Source organism: Sander lucioperca, chromosome 13 (genome assembly GCF_008315115.2).
Source record: "Sander lucioperca isolate FBNREF2018 chromosome 13, SLUC_FBN_1.2, whole genome shotgun sequence".
NCBI classification, from domain to species: domain Eukaryota; kingdom Metazoa; phylum Chordata; class Actinopteri; order Perciformes; family Percidae; genus Sander; species Sander lucioperca.
In genome coordinates this window covers 31262728-31280607 of record NC_050185.1, presented here as the reverse complement: position 1 = coordinate 31280607, position 17880 = coordinate 31262728, and positions in this window count along the sequence as shown.

Below are 17880 nucleotides of genomic sequence, written 5' to 3'. Positions count from 1 at the left end.
TGGAGAGATAAAGTTGCCAGGTAGTCTGCAAGGTCACTAAAAATCAAGCACCAAAGTCGTAAAGTTGTCAGCATCATTGTGGGATGTGGCATTACATTTTTCCAGTTGAGTTACATCTTTATAGCTCTTTAAAGCCTAGATAAGTGTCAGTTTTGCAGACACTGGGAACAGTAAGTCAGCCATATGTGTTTTTACATGAATTGCATATCCGTGTAGTCCACACTATTAACCACTAGAAACCTGTTTTGGCAAAAATAGAAGTAGCTATATTGCAGAAATTTAGTGTGAAAACCCTGATGTGATGATCTTGCAATGGGATGTTCATGAGTCACAGCTGGAACTAGCTTTCGAGTCATTTTGACACTTCTGGCTCAGTGCTATTTTTTTTAATTAAGGTTTTGTATTTCAAGTATGGTTTGCAAATAAGAATCTCATGTTTATCACCTAAGATAATGTTTTGCTTTCATCGTTGGTGACAAAAACATTCTGAGGTGTGTCTGCACTTAACTTCACAGACATCTGTGTTATCTGTCAATCATGCAATTTTTGACCAACTCAGGTCTTCTTATTTTCATTCAACAAAAGCAAGAATGACAAATCTTGCCATTGCCTGTCCACCAGACAACTTTGGTGTGGAGTTAGTAGTCTAGTCTAGAACACAGATAATAACAAAAATACTGTTATTACATAAAAGCATATAGAATAAGCAAAAGCTTTCTCGTGGATAAATCACTGACTACGTTTACATGCACATGATATTCTGGTTTTTGCCCTTATTACGAAAAAGACAATATTCCAATTAAGCTGTTTACATGGCTAATGAAAGTGAATATTCCACTGATATTCCTGTTTACATGTAGCCATGCAAAATACGATTTTTTCAAAGTTTTCCAGTGGTGGCGGACTTGTTGGACTGTGCGAACACAGCGTCCCTCTTTCATTCCTTCAACCAGCTTCTTGAAAATGTTGGCGTAGCGATGTGTGCATATCCAAAAAACAGTTGATATCCAAGTCTTTAATAATGTTTAAAAGTAGCTGTGGACTTGTCTTGGACTCAACGAAGGTGGACTAGACTACAGCCCTGGCACAGAGCTGACCATAATCTGTAAACAGGCAAGAGGCTGTAAACTGGGCGGATACTGCGGTAAAAACCCTGATTGAGACGCATATTCCAAATGTGCTGTAAAACCCGAATAATACCGGAATATCCCACGTCTTCTCCTCTTTCAAAAAAGTTTGGGTAAATTGGGTGTTATCATCCAAATGCTTGTTTTTTTGCAATTTGCGAAAATTTGAGCAATTACTTTTACTGTAATCTATATTGACGACGTTTCATTTCCGGGATTGTTCAGGTGCCGCCGGAAATTCTGCCAGATGTCCCTCATTTCGGCCAGATGTCCATCACCTTCCTCTTTCTTTGTGTTGGAATTTTTTCTTTGTGTTGATTTATGAGGACTAAGGTTAACTGCTCCTCAGATCTCCGCAGGGTAAATCCAGACAGCTGTTGCACGACTAAAACAACCTTTGAACGTACACACGTTCCACCAAAACAAGTTCCTTCCCGAGGCTATTTTTGCAGCAGCACCGTTGCTCCATCCGGCGCTTAGCATCGCCCAAGACGATTGTGATTGGTTAAAGAAATGCCAATAAACCAGAGCATTGCGCCCACTGTTAAAGCCCTTGGAAATTGTAAATGAACTGAGAGGTTGCAGACTAACACATTTGGGAATTAGTCCGGCGGTGCCAGGCTACAGTTACTAGTAACCCATCCTGTGAACAGGCATTTTCTCCTGCAGCTTTGGAGGAACTTTGTACTGCTGATGATGTCATCAGGATTATCACAATCTGGGTTTGCTGGGCTCGGGGTTTAAATGAAGTGTGTGTGTGTGTGTGTGTGTGTGTGTGTGTGTGTGTGTGTGTGTGTGTGTGTGTGTATATGCCTTTGTCCATTGTGTATGTCTGCTGTAATCCAGATGGCTTTACATTACACATGCTCAATATTAGTGTGTGCAGAGCTTGTTAGACGCTTGTTTATATGGATGTGTTCTCTCCACCCTCCTCCTCTTGTTAGTTTCTGCAGCCTCCGGAGCTGCTGCGAGCTGCCTCCCTAGGGGCTCGGCCAGATTGAGTCAGGCGGACGGTTATCTAGGATGTGCACAGCTTTGTCGTAATTGCCCCCCTCATGAGCTCACCACTGCTGTTATTACACACGCTAAACCCTATTAACTGTTGCATATGTTACCATGCCTTGCCTTTATTGTGCAACTTTGAACACTGGTGCCAATTAGCTGGGTTCGCTCTGGCCTCTCCTGGTGACGGCATTAAGAGTGTGTCCTTGGAATTATGGCTCATTAATTCATTTGTTTATCCGAGAATAATTTCCAGATTTACTATAGGCAAAAAGTTTGTTGTTTTCTTATTTGGTGTGACCTTGTCCACATTATTTTGAGAAGGGTAGAACCCCTATAACTACATTGAACCTCCAAATGTTGCAGTGTTTATTGGTGATGGGATGTATTTTTTTGTCATCCTGGATGTAAAGTTAAATTCATAATAAAAGAATGCTTAATTGGTTCTGGGGTAATATCCTTTGTAAATGTTCTCTAACATAACGATAAATACGATAACATTAACTAATAAGGGACATTTTCAATGTTAATATGTCAAAGAGTAATATTTAATAATGGGAAGAAAAATGCACACCTACTCTAGTAAGGTGCTGGCTCATAGATGTCACGGTAAGCAAGGAAAAGCTACATAGTCGTAACTCTGATGCAATATTTTATGTATCGTTTTCGCACAAATTGCCTCCAACAAATTGCCTCCAACAATTACACTTCTTTCCTTTCACTTTTTCTCCTGAAGAAGGCAAGATATAGTGACATATCGATTCATAAAACCAAAAAAAAAAAAAAGGATTGCATTTGAGCTATGAGATTACGCCTTTTCCTTCCTTTTTGGAAAAAAAGACAAACAAAATGTATTGATCACAGATTTTCTTAAAGTGCCCCTTCACTCAAAAATATGGTTTTCATCTTGTTCCTACAGTTGGATGTTTGAGCTTTAGTGTGCAGAATGATGTATGTGCAGAGTTTGACACGAGAAGGCTGTTCTCACATGTATCTGCTGAAAGTGCAAAGTTTCTCTGTACTCATTTAAAATCTCTTTTTAAGTGGAGGGCCTACGAGCATGTTTTGTGACATCCCAACTAATTTGGAAGTCAATCCTTGTCCAATTTGCAATTATACAAGTGTGATGTAGAAAGTTGTGTGCTTGTGAAGTAGAAGACATTTTGTGTCCTACAGGATAACCTTGCATGGCAGCTGGAGGGTAGAATCGGATCTGCTAGAATAGTCGACATAGTTAGGTTTAGGCATGGGGGAGTGGGGATTGGTTAGGGTAAGAATACTAGGGTAAGCCAATCAGAGGTAGAACGAGGCGGGCCACGAGACACATCCTTTGACGTCTGAACTACTAGCTAACCACACAAATCAGCGTCAGATGAGGAGCCGCTGGCAGCTACGGGGGGGTTTAGGTGTGTGACGGACGCAACTGTTCGTTCAAAACTACAATGGCGGACGTGATAGACAGATGGTTCACCCAATCACCCGCCAGGGAATTTTTGAAAGTGTCTGCCCTTTCACAAACAGTTTTCAATGATGGCTTCTCAGGTGGTTCTGTGTTAACAAACCATCTGTCATGTCAGGTTAGGAAAACTTTAAAAATGAACAAAATCTGCATATTAATTAATAGATTCTGGAATTTTTTATGAAGGAATACATGCCTTAAAGAATTTTAATGTGAAAATTATAGTTTTTTTGCGGCAAAAGAACCACATCAGACGTTCCAAGCAGACTTTATACAATGTATGTCTTAATACATGTCTGGGGGGAGGGGGGGTCTTAAGTTTAGTTAATTAGAATGTCAATAAATAGACATTTTCTATTCGAAGTTCCAATTTGACTGCCATCATAAAAGTGGTCAATATTCATGGTATATAGTTTATTCGTATATTTATAACTGAGGATGCATTTCAGATTGTGTAATCCATTTGAAAGCCCAACAATGGACACGAGTTGAAAATTTGCTGCAGCTATAAAGTCTATGTAGAACACATCTTTTCCTTTTTAAAAGCTGGAATGCAATCCTGATAATTGCATTGTCGCCATCAAATAACAATGAAATACATTTATTTGATACTAAATATCTGTGACAGTCTCAACACCGCAAGTGGTTATGTCACCCTCACCCACACTGTGGAAATATAGCCCTATAACATCCAGATTGTTAGATTACTAAGGGGGATAACTGTCTGAGAAGTGAAGGAGAACATGAATTTGACAAATGACACCACAAGTTGTCTCCTTATGTGGAACGGGGCATGTTAACCTCTTCTGCCTCGATTGAATCGCACAGGCCTGTGCATGGTCCTCTGGGAGCATGTGTCCTCCTTTGGCATGCTGTGCAGTCCTTCGCTGACATACTGATACTTTCTTGTCATTGATCATACTGTACGCTGGAACCAGGGCATTGCTCCGGTTTCATCATGCTTGCTAGACCCTGCTTGCTGCACTGGCTAACCTATCTAAGGTCATTATACAGTACACTAGAGTCGGGACTGGGCACAACTATACCTCAGGAGGACTTGCTTTCCATTTTCAAACATAGAAACTTCTGGACCGACTTTTTTCCTTGTTACCATCTTTCTTGCAAGCTGCAACTAAGATGGCAGTAGTGTATGGCAGTAAGTTTCCACATACTGTTTGTCAGAGTCATTTGAAATGATATTCCAGTAATGTTATCCACACTGAGTAGTGAAAAACAAATGAAATAGAATTGAATTTCAAAAACTGGAGTCGAGCCTGGTTGTGGGAATGGGTAATCCTCCTGACTGTCATCAGTCGATAGTGGAGTCTTGACGCGGAGCACCAATTATTGGCACCAACATTACAGAGTGCGTCTGGATTGGCATCCCCACACGTCTCCACTGGAGCACTAGTAACACTGCATAAACACTGTATGTGATTTTATGTTGTTGACTGATTTGATTGATTTGATTTGAAATGTCCTATACTTTTTTTTTTTTTAACATTGGTTAAAAAAAGTATTTTAAAACAACATTGCATCTTTGTGCTGTAAGTCTGGAGCAGTAACTCTGACCAGACAGAGTTGTCCTTTACACCAGCTGCCACATGCTCTGCAATGTGCAATCTCCATGCAAGTGAAGATGTACAGAGGAACTACTTAATGGGGTAGACTGAAATGTAAAAACCCTGGAAAGACAGCCTGGAAATAAGACTTCAAGAGTCTGGTAACGGTTATGAGTTTCAGGAGACAGCCTCTCACTACAAAGCAAAACTTTTTGTCTACTGTCTTTCCAATTTTTTCCAGGCCAGAAGAGACCTAGAACAAAACAGATTAAAGTGCTTTAACCCAACCCAACAAGGCATAGGAACATGGGGAAAAAGGGATTCTGAATAAGATTTGCACATCCAGTGCTAGCCAGCAAAGCTAATTTTCCAAGTTTATCCCTTTTTTTAATCCTGTCTCTCACTGTGGTACCTTGTCATTTCTCTCCTTAATCTCCTCCGGAATAGTTCTTACCAGTGTTTAATAAGTGACTTTGCTACAGTACTTTGGAGTTATTGTGGTGTTCTTCCACAGCACTCATTTGAGGAATGATGTAGTCTACCAGAAATATCTAAGAAATGTCTCCAAATGGATAATGTTCTTTCACTTGTTTAGTCTCGGGACTGACGTATGTGCTGTTCCCATGGGAATACATCAAATACCAAATATACCATAACTTATTCAAATGTTTAAGGGTAGTATTTTATACTTTGTCGCTAAGAAAATAAAAAAATGCTCTCAAGGTTGTTCATTATTTTTTGAAGCCTAAAGACATTTCTTGCTAAAAAATTGCTTCTTGGATTAAGTATGTGAATGCAGACGTGGCTGGGGTAGTTTATTTCAGGGGGGTGCTATGCCAAAAGTTGAAGCAGACTTTCCACTGATACAAAAATATCATGTGTACACGATTCAATAGCATGTACACAGCTCATATTGTCCCTATTTGGTTCCTATCAATAACCACACAAAAAAATGTAAGATGATTGACACATTGTTGTTACTGAACTGGGCTGAACAACTAAACGCTCATTTTTTCTTTTAGATGTTTATATAGCCAATTTTATTGAATTTTCAAATGTGGGATCTTGTTTTTTCATGTCATCGTTTTATTAATATTTCAGAAAGGTGCTTAAGGTCATTTACACCAGTATTTATCCAGGCTTGGTCTGTTGCTTTGATTTGTAAAATGAGTTTATCCAATAGTGATCTTCTCACAAAGAGATTTTGTTTGAGAGATTTGACAGTTAGGAACCGGTGTCGGCTTGTGGTTGCCCCAAGTTCATGTTCACGCATAGTAACGTTCAATGTCAGTCACCCACGCGTAATTTGGCGGGGAGAGGATCTGCACCCTAAGTCCTATCTATTCATCCCATTGACTGAGCAAGCTGCGCGCACAACCTATTATTAAGTGTGTATGTGGAAGTGTTGGACGCTCAGCCTGAGCGGCCTAAATCCCATCCGATCCCTTTAAATTCACCAGACCAGGCTTTCCTCACTGCTCGGCAGTTCTGGTGCCAGCAACCTCCACAAAAGTCTGAACATCTATTTGAATTGCAGTTGTAGCATTTAGTTACTTTTATTGCAGAAAATGCATTGCAAGCTACTCACTGACTGCACAATTTTAACGTGGAATGGAAATGATTAATACATAAAATGAATTAATGAATATTATTTAATTTTGATATATAGCAGGAGGGGTGGCTCCCTAGCGCCCTGTATGGGCCGCCTGCCACTGGGTGAATGTACCCCTTGAAGCAGCCATATTATGCTCATTTTCAGGTTCATAATTGTATTTTAAGGTTGTACCAGAATAGGTTTACATGGTTTAATTTTCAAAAAACACCATATTTTTGTTGTACTGCAGTGCTCTCTCTCACTGCTGCAGATCCTCTTTTCACCTGGTCTCTGTTTTAGCTACAGAGTGAGACCTCTTTTCTTCTTCTTCTTCTGTACTATCTTTGATTGCACTCGCACATGCCCAGTAGCTCAGATGTAGATCATGTCAGCTAGCTAGCTCCATAGACAGTAAAAGAAAGGCTGTTTCTACAACTTTGGTCAGTTACAAGGCAGGATTAGCATGCTAGCGTTAGCATGCTAGCGTTAGCATTAGCGTTAGCATGCTAACGCTAACGCTACGAGCTAATGGTTGCGGTTAGCCCGCTCGTTTCGGGCAGCGCTAAGCGCCTTACGGAGCAACAATGCCTCTGCAATATAGCCTCGGGAAGGAACTTGTTTTGGTGGAACGTGTGTACGTTGAAAGGTTGTTTTAGTCGTGCAACAGAAAACTCAGATTGGACAGATAGTCTAGCTAGCTGTCTGGATTTACCCTGCAGAGATCTGAGGAGCAGTTAACCATAGTCCTCATAAATCCACCAGTTTAAAATGTCAACAGAAAAGAAAGCCATATGCTCACGCCTAAATGAGTGAAATCCGATGGGATTTCCGTCTGCAACGGAGCAATCCCGGAAGTGGAACGTCGTGGATATAAATTAGCCAAACTCCTACCTGCAGTGACAGGAAATAACACTGAAATTAGCATCTCTTTCATGATAAAGTGACTCCAGGAATTTTAACACATGGACGCAGGTCAGTAAAAATTAGGAAATACAGGCTGCAGTTTACTGTGAGACAAATCTGTGATGTCTGATGTGAAAAGCACCATCCAGTCGGGTGAGAGAGGGGATGGTTGGGAGCTTTGAATATACAAGTCACAGTGAATTCACTATGATTTAGAGTTTCATGTTCTCTCGCATTAGTACAAAGGTATTCAGGTTGAACGCAAAATGTCCATTTAATTCTAACTTGGTACAGTTGTGGAAAATTCAAATTGCATTAAAATCACCCTCAATCTCTGCGGTTATTAAAAATTATGGGATGTCCTGAGGTCCCATTCAAATAGGGTATTACATTAGAATATTAGAGTTTTGATATTAGATTTATTGAGCTACTGGACTGCCTGAAGAACTGACAATCTCTAAACGTACTCTCAATTTGCATATCTGATCATTTTATACTTGGCAGGTTTGACAGAATTTAATACACCAATTATTTCAAATAATGACCCTAATAATACATTCAATGCAATTATTGTCTAAAAGACATTCAGCAAAGAAAAATCGCTTTTTAGTGTTATAGGCAGTCATAATGACTACAGTCATTTGTGTGTATATGTGATGAAGGAGTTGCTGCACTGCCACACCACCCTGGGGTCCCTCATTTCTGCTTTTCTTACACATTGAGATTACAGTTTTTGAATATAAAGTGAGAAAAATTAATGATTAGCCACAGTGGTTGGTTTGTGTTGGGTATGTTGGTTGTTTGACCCTCAGAAGCTTTCACAAATTAGTGGAGTATTTCTGAGTCCTCTGACTTTATACAAGTGTAAATCACTTGTGGATCACACAGGTTACCTCTGCTGTACTTTTTAGCATGATGGCTCAGGGGTTAGCAATGCTGCCTCACAGCAAGGTAGCCCTGGGTTTGAACTACATGGCCGACTGGGCCTTTTTGTGTGGAGCTGGCATGTTCTTTGTGTGGGTTTGCTGCTGCTCCAAAAGACATTGATCTTATTGTGTACAGTATTACACACAGTTCAGTGCCTCCAGATGAAGATATTTTAAAAAGGCAGGATGCTAGCCATTGTCGGTTGAAGACTGACACAAATGCATGAGTTTCGAAAAGACAGTGGGCCAGAGCAACAACCAACAGCACAGCATGGCACATGGATCTGATGTAATAGACTGTTACATACAGGGTGCAATTTGCCGGCAGGGATGCGTGGGATTTCTCCCTTTCTGGTCTATATATCCTTGCCTCTGCTAAATAATTTTTATCCCCAGTGGGGACAAAATATATCCCCCCCCTCAAAGTGATCAATGCTACTTCACCAATAGACCATTAGATACCTAAGATAGAAGTATTTTAAACTAAGAAGCGCTGTAACGTGAACACATAGTGCCATAGAACGATAAAATCCAAGCAGCAGTTGCTGGTTGTATTTAGCCACTACAGAGCTCTGGGACGCCGGCTACCAACGGCAGTTGTTTAGCTGCCAATAGGTGACTGGGCGCCGGGTACAGGCACCGCCAAATGACGGTCCTTTCAGGGGCCATGTTGTGGAGTTTAGCCAGAAAAAGTGAGCGTCATGCGGCACTGACAGTTACGTTTAGGATAAAGAATGTGGTTTGTATTAAAACACTCCCGAGGAATGAATGAGCGTTTCCTGGGTGAAAGTACTTTGTTTTCGCTGGGAAGTGAACTCTGCTCTCCGGCTTGATAGTGCGGTGTTTTATGTTTACACCACGTTGTGCTATTTAATTTCGAGATTATTTTCCATTGGATATTGAAGTTCATAAATGAGTGTTTTGGCCAAGTGGCACTATCCATGCTATTGAAAGGGGGATTTAATTATTGCATGTTTTATTTTGATGTGCATGTTTCCACCTAACAAAACAAATGACTAATGGCAGCTGAATATGTAAATATGTTCAAAATTTGCAGATTAAGTAAGAGGAAATAGATTGCTTGCTTCTGTGTACTACAGGTCTTCACAAGTACATTTGAATTGGACCTACGTCAACCGGATGTTCATAAATTAACTTTCAAAGTAAAGAGACCCAAGGACAGAGAATAGACCACATAATATTTAGACGTGATCCGAAATGCAGTCAACCTAAACAAACTCAAATGCAGAGAGAACGCAAATGTTGGCATGATGTATTGACGAGTGATGAGCAGTGCAGGTCTAAAAGAGCAGCAGTAGTTGTGTTTCCATCAACGTATTTTTATGCGCATTTTGAAGTATCGAAGTATAAGTATTAAAACCAGTTTAAACTCCCAAAAACACAAGTTTGAAGTTGGTGTACTTTGGATTGAGAACTTCCTGGTGTTCCTGTGGATGCTCACTGTGCTACTAATAGATGCAATCAGTGAGTTCAAAGCAGATGGTTTCCATGCTGTCAATCACCAAACACCTGTGACATCACCACTTGGGGTGTGTCCGGGAGTGCAACCTGCTTGACAGATTCAGCCCATATGTTTATTTAAATTTGTTCTCCACCACAGTTTTTTTTTCCTCTCAATTTGGCATGCCTGTCTGCAGTTCTGTTGACCTAGAGATGCAAGACAGACATGTGGGTAATACACAGCATTGTGCTGCCTCCATAACACATGAGGCCAGATTTGCATATGTGAAAGTGCAAGGCAGATATGCACTGTGGCTTTCATTGAATTTGTGGCTGCAATCTGCGTGTAATTAGTGCTTGAATTAAGGCAGCAGCTCACCACACATTCAGCACCTGGGACTGCCTAGCAGCACAGTCTGTGAGTGGAGGAGAGCTCAGTAGGTGCCGTTGGTGGGATTTCTCTGAAGTCCCTAAGCTCTGACAATAAATGAGACTTTAGTGATGCTGCAGAGAAGACTGACAAAGTAACGAGACTCTAAAACATTTACTGAAGCTGCAATTCAATATATATATATATATATATATATATATACAGGGTGCGATTTGTGAAAAAAGCAAAGGGGGGGGGGGATGTTTTTAGATCATTCACAACAAAACAAAACATGCAAGAATTAAATCCCCCTTTCAATAGCATGGATAGTGCCACTATCAGCTATGCCAAAACAATTATTTATGAACTTCAATATGCAATGGAAAATAATCTCAGAACATAAACATAAAACACAGTGCTTTCAAGTCGGAGAGCAGAGTTTGCTTCCCGGCGAAAATAAAATTATTTCACTCAGGAAATACTGGCGTTTTAACCACAATCCTTTTCCTAAACTTAACTGTCATCGCCGCATGACGCTCACTTTTCTTCTGGCTAAACTCAACTACCACGGCCCCTGGAAGGATTGTCATCTGGCGGTGCCTGTAGCCGGTTCACAGTCACATATTGGCGGCTAAACAACTGTTGCTGGTAGCCGGCGTCCCGGAGCTCTGTGGTGGCTAAATACAGCCTGCTTGGATTTTATCGTTCTATGGCACTATAGACTGTTCATGTTACATGACTTTACTTAGTTAGAGCAAACAAGGCAGATTTAAAAAATGTGGTTACAGTAAAAAATAAATACACCGGTAAATACTGGTCTGGAATGCACTGAACACCACAACAATAAGTAAATGTTTATGTACACTAATGTAACAGTAGTCAAGGGAGTTGTAAGAATATTAAAGACACCTAGGGGTAGATATATTGTCGAATTAATTAAGATAAGCAATTTAAATTAGTTTTATTGACCCTGTGAGTTTAAGTCTAAGACAAAGGGTTTGGCAGGAAATGGAAATTACCCAGATTGCCCAAAATGAAAAGGCAAGCAGAACGTCTGCAACTGCAACAATAATGTTTATTTTATTAGCTTTTCCATGTCATTAAAACTCATTTCTCAGCAAAATGTGTTGAATGCCGTATTTTCACATCACTGTGATATTGTTAAATGAAGTTTATTAGTGTGGTAATTATTGTAAACAATGAGCCAATCAACACAAGAAATCACAGTCTCAAAGGGACAGTCCCAATTATTTTCAGAACAAAGAATGTTGTCTTCAGTGCGACTCCAGATCGCAGATCTTTACAAACAAATCACCCTTGCAATGAAGTTGGAAATGGAACTTTGTTTCAGACATGTCAAACAAGTTCATCCAAGGTTTGCACAGTGCAGATGTCTTGTTCAACTTAAAGCATTTAACTTCATCGAGAGACTCTCCATAAAAGTAAACAAAATCCAATGCTAACATGAATTGCAAACTTCAAGTACCTGGTAATATAGGTTTATTTTTGCCTGCAGGCACTGACTGCTTATCAAAGGTACAAGGCCTAAAGCAAACAAGTTGTTATTGATAGCATCAAAGGCTAGCAAGAAAGTGATGGCTATGAAAGTAGAAATATAACATCTTTATGATAGGTTCCTTCCTCACTTTTATACATGTGATTTCCATCTGCATACCTATAGGTCTTGCTACTGCAGTGAACTTAGCTAGTTCCGCTAGCCTGTCTGCTAGTGGGGAGGTGTCGCCGATCCCTCAGGATTTTTGCCTCTCCCCGGCCTCTGCCGAGAACCAAGCCCGCTCTGCTGACCAGCTCCACTCCACATCAGCCTGAGTTATGGCGTAGAAGCAAGCATCACGGCAGGTGGTCAGGACAACACTCAGGCCCAGCCCAACCTCTACGACTGGAAAATCGCTACACCATTCTGATGGATGATGAGGAGTTCCCTCTGCTCTGTGGAAACCCTTCTCTGCCACGCCCCCATGCCACTCATCCTGGTCCATCCACACAGTCGGCGCCCCCTCGCCCCCCTCCTCCGCTGAACTCAACAATTTCCACCCTGGTCATCGGCAGTTCCATGGTCAGGGACCTCTACATTCCCCCTTCACCTAGCGGTCCCTCCAAGGTCTACTGCTTCCCTGGTGCCAAGGTCCGTTACATCCAGCACAAACTCCCAAGCATCCTCGCCTGCCATGCTAAGGTTGACAACATCATCGTGCATGTGGGCACAAACGACATCAGAGAGAGACGGTCAATAGCATTGCAGGAAAACTACAGAACTCTCATCACCACCTTGATGGGCACAGAAAAACGGATCGTCATCTCTGGGCCTCTCCCTACCTACAGAAAGGGTGCTGAGAGATGGTCCAGACTGTTCTGGCTCCACACCTGGCTGAAACGCCACTGCGCTTCCCTAAGCATTCCCTATGTCAACAACTTTGACTTGTTCTGGGAGAGGCCCAGCCTGCTGAAGCATGATGGTCTCCACCCAAACCGACATGGAGCCAGGCTCCTCTCTGACAACATAACGACCACACTGAGGCATTGACATTCTGTAGAAAATATCACAGATTCATGCCCCCCAGGTACTGATTCAAATGGCACTTTACATGTGGATGGATCTGAAAATGTTTTCTACAGGGTAACATGTAGTACTACTACTACCATTACACACTCTCATATAAGCTCTTCTTCCTCTACAAATAACTCTGCTAGCCCACTGACCAGCCCTGTCATTCCAGTTATAATCAACAATAGACCATACAAATTGGTGAATCCCCTAAGTAATAAGAAGAAAAAAAGAAAATCATTTTTAATCAATGATTTTATTAAAACGATGCTGAAAAACTAGTCCATGCATTCGTTACTTCCAGACTTGACTACTGTAATTCCTTACTATCAGGTTGCTAAATAAGTCCCTTAAGACTCTTCAGCTGATCCAAAATGCTGCAGCGCGTGTTCTGACAAGAACTATGAAAAGAGATCATATTTCTCCAGTATTAGCTTCTCTGCCTTGGCTTCCTGTAAAATCCAGGATTGAATTTAACATCCTTCTTCTGATCTACAAAGCTCTAAATGGTCAAGCAACATCATATCTTGAAGAGCTCATAGTACGTTATTGTCCCACTAGAGCATTGCGCTCCCAGAATGCAGAGTTACTTGTGGTTCCTAGAGTCTCTAAAAGTAGAATGGGAGCCAGAGCCTTCAGCTATCAGGCTCCTCTCCTGTGGAACCAGCTCCCAGTCCGGGTCCGGCAGGCAGACAGCGTCACCACATTTAGTAAACTTAAAACTCTAAACTCTTCTTCGATAAAGCTTATAGTTAGGGAGTGAGGAGTTGCAGCGTCCGCCTAGCCCGGCCCACCTGCTTCTCGTCATAGTCGTCAGATTCATTTACCATTTAATCAGTAATAGGAGAGGGAGGCAGGCCAGGACAGCCCGATCAGGTTGGGGAGAGTTCTATCCCGACCAGCCTCCTCTCCTTGACCTGTCTCTCTTAGTTATGCTGTTATAGTTTTAGACTGCCAGGGGACTTCCTTCCTTCCTTTGACACGCTGAGCTTCTCTCTCCTCTCTCTTTCCATTTGTGTGCATCCATGTCCCAGAAATGCTTGTACTAACCTAGCTCTGGGGAGCTTATTCCCCGGAGTCCTTATGTTTTTTTTTTTTTTTTTTTCGCCCAACATATTTCCTTGGATTAAGGTGGCACCAAAATCATGGTTGCAGCTGTCGCCGTGGTCCTGCTGCATGCCCTGCTATGCCCTGTTACACCCTGCTACGCTCTGCGGTTCCATGCAGTGCCCTGCTACGTCCAGCTACGCCCTGCTACGCCCTGCTATGCTCTGCTGTGCCCTGCTACGCCCTGTAACGCACTGCAGTGCCTTGCTGTGCCCTGCTACGCCCTGTAACGCACTGCGGTGCCTTGCTGTGCCCTGCTACGCCCTGTAACGCACTGCAGTGCCTTGCTATGCCATGAACTACTACAACTACTATTTCTAGTCATAGTTCCATTATCTTTATTGTAACTATTATTGCCACTATTCATCACACCCAAAACCGGCACCTTCAGACACCACCTACCAGGAGCCTGGGTCTGTCCGAGGTTTCTTCCTAAAAAGGAGTTCTTCCTCGCCACTGTCGCACTAAATGCTTGCTCTTGGGGGAATTACTAGAATTGTTGGGTCCTTGTAAATTATAGAGTGTGGTCTAGACCTACTCTATCTGTAAAGTGTCTTGAGATAACTCTTGTTATGATTTGATACTATAAATAAAATTTAATTGAATTGAATTGAACTTAGAATAAGCCTACACTAAAGAAGAGGAGCAATTATGTGTTAGGTACATATCAGTATTTTCATATTAACAGTGAATCAAATTACTATGTGTAATGTAAAAAAGGTTGCTCAAAAGCAACAAACCCACAAAAAATAATCCCGCTGCATTTCCCCTCAGCTCTACAGAACCTTTTATGCTTTCATCAACCTTGTTTCCAGATGCAGCAGGCAGCAAAAAAAGCTTTGATAAACCCATTACCTGCACCAAAGTGGTAGATTGGCAGGAAAGTGCAACATGTAAGAGACAGATATTTAATGAAGGACTTGGTGGAGACCAAACCATAGCTAAAAGGAGTGTGAATATTGGATGTATACAGTATATTCGTCTTGTGTGAGAGACACAACTTTAAGTAAATATTGCTTTATGTCTGCTGAACAAGGCTGGTCTATCAAATAGGCAAAGAGGGCAACTGCCCCGAGGGGGCCCAGATCCACAGAAACCCCACAAGCCCCAGGTTCACTATGTGGCAATTGGTTTGTGGTCATTTAATTACTTTGTTTGGGAATGTGAATATGCTCTTCTGAAGCACAATATCAACTGATGTGATGGCCTTAAGATGGGTTGCTTTATTACCTGATCTTAAAGCCTTGTCTTGAAGAGGGTCAGGGTGTCAAGTGTGTTTACATTATGGGGTGCTTATTTCTCAATTAATTTGTGTTTAATCAAACTACACAACAAATCATATACCAGCATAGGATACACAAAGCTCAGAGAGTGCATTCATATTGTTCTGGTGCCCCTAAGTGGCCCAAAAAATCGATTCATCCAACTTTACGGGCAATGTGTCGTTTCATTAAAATAAAATATAAATGAATACATACAAAGATAAACAAAAAAATAGGCTTGTTATTTCTTCACATGCTTAAAGCTGTAGACAAAAGCTGACATTTAACCTTTGAACAATTGTTATTGCTGAGTGTGGAGGTCTGATAAAGGAAGACGAGGCCTTAAGGAAAAGACACCACATGTAACAGCAATATTCCATCTTATTAAAACCATCTTGTGTCCAGTGTGGACTGGAACTGCTTTATTGTTACTGTAAGCTCTCTGCGATGCATGGCATGATGACCTCATGATTTATTACAGAGACGACTGAAAATATGAACACAGCCACTGAAAACAGCATTGCCGAAAGGAACATTTTTCATTGCTGCTACGTCAGTAGCTCCTCGACTACACAGCACATGGACAACATCCTGTGCATTCAGAGCCACTTTGAAGTCATTTCCTTATATATGAGGCTGCTGAATGAGAAACATTCATACATATAAATGCTTATTTTATCAAACTAATGCATATCAAACCGGCATTATATTCTGCAGTGCTCATAACAAAGAGGGCTGACTTGTTCATTTCATTTTATGGGCACTCAGTTCAACAGCTGAAATTAAAAATATCTTCACAGCAGCTATACATGTGTCTCTTTGCAAACCACTCCCAGGGGCAGTAAAAATCTCCTGAGAAATACTTCTGTGAAGGTTAGATTTTATGGTGAGCCTCATCATTGAGCTTTTCAAGTGATTACATGAGCCTGGCAATGAGGAAAACTACTGAAAATAGTTTTCTGCGTAAACTGCCAGGGCCAGATGAGTCATTATTACATCATTTAGCAAGCAGCCAACAGTTGGAAATTCTGAAGAGCTGAAAAATGCAGAGCTTCATTTGTCTACACAGAAGCATACTACTGGAGCTAATATATGCAGTTAACCTGCATGTACACAACATTAACCTTGATTACATACTATGGCAATAGTTATGTTTGATATCAGTGTGAGACTTTGAGGAGGAGTTCTTTTTAGCAAATGGCAAGTGAAAAATGACCTGCAGTTTATATTTTACCTGTACCTCACCCTCTCACTGGTCAGGTTGTAGGAGAAGACTTGGTTATTTCTTTTAACAGGTTGTCTCGTCCTGAAAAAACTAGCACGGTGATGTGGGTAAGTCAGTCAAGATCAGATCTTTCGGTCCATCAGTCAACAGTCCAACGCCTATTTGTGGTTTCCAGAAGATGATTAGGCCTCTAGTTCATAATTTCAACACACAATTCTATTATAATGTATCTAAAAAAACAAAGGATTTCTATGGAATTCACTGTTGATTAATCCTATTGATTTAGTCGACACCAAAACTAAAACTATGAGGTTTGCAAGATGGTAAGGCTGCTGCGATCGTATCCTGATTTAAACAACATACTGTATTAACCTCATCAGGTGTTGCCATGTTTAGTTGTGTTTACATTTGGCAAATTCCTAAATTCTCATGGATTATATAGTGTCAACCAAGAATGATTTAGCCCTGATCTTCCCCCGAGTGAATATACTCTTTAATTTGCTCAACATATGTACATTGCTGGGATAAAGCCTGTTATCCGGAGCAATGTCCCTCCCTTCTCGCTATCTCCACTATCAGAGCTTAGCGTTACCCTACACTTGTGATTGGTTTAAAGAAAAACAAACAAGCCAGAGCGTTTTTTCCCCTATCCCAGAATAGATAGGTGCTGTAGCCGGACCATACTCCAGCACTGACAGCGCTGCGAAGATAGGTCTGGCAATGCGAGACCAAGCATATTGTAACTCTGTATAATTGTCAGGTTTATCATTGAAATGTATAAACTACCACTGCAGACTGGATTCTCTACTTACATTGACCAACAGAGTGACAACTGTCTCATATGAACGGGTCCAACTGCTGGTTGAATGTGCATTGTTGTCCACATATCCTCTTGTCCTCCTCTGTATGAAAAGGCTGTATCCTCAGTGCCCTGGCCACATCTTCTCCTTGCAGTTTTCATGCTTGACTTCAGTGTTCTTGGCTGTGTTGGTGTGTCTGCTTTTACAACCAATATGTTGGTGTTCAAGTTTGATGTCTGTTGTAGTGTAGTCTTGCATTGCCAGACCTTCCTCCACAGCGCTGCGGTGGAGGGTCTGGCTAGTCCACACAGCATTCTGGGATGGGAGAAAAATACCGGACGAAGCCTCGGTGCCGCTGCAAAATATAGCCTTGGGAAGGAACTTGTTTTGGTGGAACAATCTATTTGCCTATTAAAGCAAATGACTGTCGCACTAAACTCCCTGCTTAGTTGCATCACTGATATTAAGCTGTGGCTTTCAGAAAACTTTCTTAATTTGAATGAAGATAAAACGGAG